Source organism: Schistocerca americana, unplaced genomic scaffold (genome assembly GCF_021461395.2).
Source record: "Schistocerca americana isolate TAMUIC-IGC-003095 unplaced genomic scaffold, iqSchAmer2.1 HiC_scaffold_257, whole genome shotgun sequence".
Classification (NCBI taxonomy): domain Eukaryota; kingdom Metazoa; phylum Arthropoda; class Insecta; order Orthoptera; family Acrididae; genus Schistocerca; species Schistocerca americana.
In genome coordinates, this window is record NW_025725969.1 from 205,001 (window position 1) to 210,000 (window position 5,000).

General features: G+C 52.5%; 1 non-coding gene across 1 annotated transcript in view; it reads left to right on the forward strand.

Annotated features, from left to right (window-relative positions):
* The first annotated feature begins 4,647 nt into the window (after nt 1–4,647).
* Nucleotides 4,648–5,000, forward strand: part of LOC124576674 — a 1,910-nt gene continuing 1,557 nt past the window's right edge. The window contains exon 1 of the ribosomal RNA XR_006972593.1: nt 4,648–5,000. This exon is cut by the window's right edge and continues 1,557 nt beyond it. This is a non-coding gene — a ribosomal RNA (small subunit ribosomal RNA).

Below are 5,000 nucleotides of genomic sequence, written 5' to 3' on the forward strand. Positions count from 1 at the left end.
CATGCCGGCAAAACAGTATCGCCATCTATGAAAATACGGCGAAACCACATGCAATACCTCCATCTATGCGAATCTGACAACACTACGTCCGCCATGTCGAGCGCACCACAAAACACAGCGCCATCTGTAGGTCTCCCGCGGCACGACGTCCTGCAACGACGATACCGCCATCTATGAGACGCCAAGCCGACCAAGACATCGATGGGCCCACAGTGCCCATCTTTCGACCCCACCCACAAAGCCTGCGTCCTCTGTCGACCACAGCACCCCAACGCCAGCGCCTCTGCCGCACGAAATCGTGGACCGGCAATCACTCCACCTGCGCCCCACTCCAACCGCCCAACTCGCAACTCCAGCGGATGAACGGCGGACTTTTCCCGCAGTCGCAATGTGCAATCCACCCCTATAACTTCCCTTTCATGAAGAGATATGTCCAAAATGCGACATTCCCGCTGTCCCTATACATGAGCTGCGAGCTGTACCAGTTACGAGCTAGAGACGCGATCGCGTTGCTCTCTGTACGAATGCCGATGCTGAGCGATCAGCTAGGAGGCGCTCCATCCATGTCGGTACCGGTGGGCGTTGCACTCGCAGTCGCAAAAACGTACGGCAAGTATATTACTCGGAAGAGGTAATGACAGTCCAAGCCCCCCTGCGTGGGGAGAGTCTTTCTAGGCCATGACCCACCGGAAAGGCCCCCCACCCCAGACATGTGACGTCACACCATCGGTATTGACGACTAGACTGATTCCTTATAATCATTTACCATACACCGGTGGAAGCTGCCGAGACGAGTAACTACATAGCGGGCTCGCCGTGTCACTAATGTACAGAGATACAACAGTTTCGACTGGAACCGGATTAAACGTATACACGGCGCTGATTAGTAATAGATAGAGCCATCAGAATACAGATAATGTATACAACTGTCCGTATACATGCTGAAAGACTCTGCTCACAATCACAACCACACGTCAGCCACACACCCTTATCACGCACTACTCTCTGCCTGTAACACGCACACAGACAATATGTAAGCACCAGCATGGAACAACACCCAGTGCATCCTCTCCGCCACATTAGACAATCCACACTGTCATAACCAGACCGGGAGATCCACTCAGAAAACAGAATATCCCACCCACCCGACAACCACCATTGCTCAGCCAAGCCACCAACACCCACACATGTCCTACACAGGGGTGCACCCAACATCACAATACTGCCTCCTCTCACAGCACACAAACAATGGCAGGAATGAAAGACACAGGTCTGCCACAAGCATGGAATGAGAGCGCCGCCTGTCATGAGCCAAAGGTGCATCCTGACGTGGCAAATCAGATGATGCCGCAGGCATCCACTTACTATAATCACAATCAACAAACCGGCCGCCCCGCCCCCCATTAAACCTTTCCTTACAACAATGTGTACTGTAACCTAACCTATATCGTACCTTAACCTAACCTATATCGTACCTTAACCTAACCTATATCGTACCTTAACCTAACCTATATCGTACCTTAACCTAACCTATATCGTACCGTAACCTAACCTATATCGTACCGTAACCTAACCTATATCGTACCGTAACCTAACCTATATCGTACCGTAACCTAACCTATATCGTACCGTAACCTAACCTACATCGTACCGTAACCTAACCTACATCGTACCGTAACCTAACCTACATCGTACCGTAACCTAACCTATATCGTACCGTAACCTAACCTATATCGTACCGTAACCTAACCTATATCGTACCGTAACCTAACCTATATCGTACCGTAACCTAACCTATATCGTACCGTAACCTAACCTATATCGTACCGTAACCTAACCTATATCGTACCGTAACCTAACCTATATCGTACCGTAACCTAACCTATATCGTACCGTAACCTAACCTATATCGTACCGTAACCTAACCTATATCGTACCGTAACCTAACCTACGTCGTACCGTAACCTAACCTACGTCGTACCGTAACCTAACCTACGTCGTACCGTAACCTAACCTACGTCGTACCTTAACCTAACCTACGTCGTACCTTAACCTAACCTACGTCGTACCTTAACCTAACCTATGTCGTACCTTAACCTAACCTATGTCGTACCTTAACCTAACCTATGTCGTACCTTAACCTAACCTATGTCGTACCTTAACCTAACCTATGTCGTACCTTAACCTAACCTGTATTGCGCCTTAACCTAACCTGTATTGCGCCTTAACCTAACCTGTATTGCGCCTTAACCTAACCTGTATTGCGCCTTAACCTAACCTGTATTGCGCCTTAACCTAACCTGTATTGCGCCTTAACCTAACCTGTATTGCGCCTTAACCTAACCTGTATTGCGCCTTAACCTAACCTGTATTGCGCCTTAACCTAACCTGTATTGCGCCTTAACCTAACCTATATTGCGCCTTAACCTAACCTATATTGCGCCTTAACCTAACCTATATTGCGCCTTAACGTAACCTATATTGCGCCTTAACGTAACCTATATTGCGCCTTAACGTAACCTATATTGCGCCTTAACGTAACCTATATTGCGCCTTAACGTAACCTATATTGCGCCTTAACGTAACCTATATTGCGCCTTAATGTAACCTATATTGCGCCTTAATGAAACCAATATTGCGCCTTAGCCTAACCCACATTGCGCCGTAACGTAACCCACATTGCCCCTTAACGTAACCCACATTGCGCCGTAACGTAACCCACATTGCCCCTTAACGTAACCCACATTGCGCCGTAACGTAACCGATATTGTGCTGTAACCCAACACACGTTGGGCCTTAACCCAACACACGTTGGGCCTTAACCCAACACACGTTGGGCCTTAACCCAACACACGTTGGGCCTTAACCCAACACACGTTGGGCCTTAACCCAACACACGTTGGGCCTTAACCCAACACACGTTGGGCCTTAACCTGCTCTGTAATTGTCATACGACGCGTTAAATTAGTGTAGTGTTGCCTAACTGCAACCCCCGCAATATAGTTTGCTACTCGCACTGCCCGGTCCCCAGTGTATCGCTTCATGTTAAACACCTTGCAGCTATACACTGTAATGTGGATGGCAGCAGGACGTACATGCTCAATGCCCTTTGCAGTTGTTCATTGGCATTTGCAGTTGTTCATTGGCATTTGCATGGCGAAGCACTTAGCCTACGCTGTGGTACGGCCTGTGTCAACTGTCCGCTGATGTTGTACGTCCAAATCACACACTGTACTGCACATTGGTCCTCATGTACTGAATGATACATCGTGGTACATGTGACCGTACAACGACTGCGCCAACAATGGCGAACCATGCGGTCCAAATGTTGTGCACTCAGCTACGTGTCGTCTCCCTATAAGAGCTGGATTGCAGTGTGGTATGCCCTGGATGGCGATCAGCATGAGCCGTCTGTTGATGTAGTGGCGCGTGTTGTCAGACGTAGTCGTCTCTTCTCACACACCGTGATAGCATGGTGCACTGCGTTCCACATCTGCGACATGCGACAGAGGCCGGTTGACAGTCGTTCGCGCAATGGACATCGCATACGTACGGGGGCCACCTTCCACGTGTTCGCGAAGCGTGCACATGTTGTTGCGTGTATGTGGGCAGACATAGTGTGTCGTGACACCTGACACAGGCATGCAACAATCGTTGAATTTGCAAATGGCGATGGACGCCTACATTTGCTGGTGACGTTACGCAAATGAACAACTGGTAAACCGTTGTGGTGCGGTTGTTCTCGCTAGAGGTGAATCAGTGATGGCGACGATCGGTTGAGCTACCAACCGGTTGTTCCAGCGATACCCACCATGCCCACGAACGTGAATGGCATCTGGGTGTGAAGCGATACGCGGCGGTGGCTGGGTGGGACCGTCCCCGGCCGGTGAGGGGGGGCCTCCCGGCGTGCTGGCCGCGCGGTGCGTGGGCGCACGCGCTACAGCCGGCTGGTGGGGGCGGCCAGTGGCAGGCGCGCCGGCCGACGGAGGCGGCAGGCGGCGCAGCTGCGCGCCGGCGCACCCTGCACGCGGCGCCGTGCGGCCAAAGTAGGTCCTCGCGGGCCCGGTGCGAAGCGCGGTGGACATCTGCAGTGTGCTGGTCCGATTGAGGACTGTGTGCGCTGAGGATGCGCCGCCGCCCGGCGCTCGGCGCCGCGACGCCGTCTGCTGCTCGGTCGCCTCTGCGGTTCTCGCAGGTGGTTTGTATCGCAGCTGTGCGGACGTGTTGGCGCGTGCGCTGTGCTGGGAGAGTTCGCTTCGGCACCCAAGTGGGGCTTTTGTCCTTCTGTGGCGCTGGCGTTGGAGCTGCCGGTCACCGTAGGTGGCGCGTGTTGTCTCCCGCCGGCAATGCCACGACAGCACGCTCCCGGGCCTCTGTCGGCAGCGGCAAGCTCAGTTGGGAGCACGGGTGGTCGCACCTAAAGCGTCTACTCGCCAAACTCCGGGCGATTGCGCCTCTCTCGAACCCGACCAAGTACTTAGGACGGCGCTGCGCGCCGCCGGGACCTGAGAGGGTTTCGAGGTGTATGGTGCAGGGGAGCTCAGCCTCCTCCTGTTTGCAGAATAATTGAGCGGACGCTTGCGTGTTCGCGCGGGCCCCCGGGACACACTCCCGGGCGGCCGGCTGCTCAGCTCTAGTTGACGCAGCTCCCTGGTTGATCCTGCCAGTAGTCATATGCTTGTCTCAAAGATTAAGCCATGCATGTCTCAGTACAAGCCGCATTAAGGTGAAACCGCGAATGGCTCATTAAATCAGTTATGGTTCCTTAGATCGTACCCACGTTACTTGGATAACTGTGGTAATTCTAGAGCTAATACATGCAAACAGAGTCCCGACCAGAGATGGAAGGGACGCTTTTATTAGATCAAAACCAATCGGTCGGCTCGTCCGGTCCGTTTGCCTTGGTGACTCTGAATAACTTTGGGCTGATCGCACGGTCCTCGTACCGGCGACGCATCTTTCAAATGTCTGCCTTATCAACTGTCGATGGTAGGTTCTGC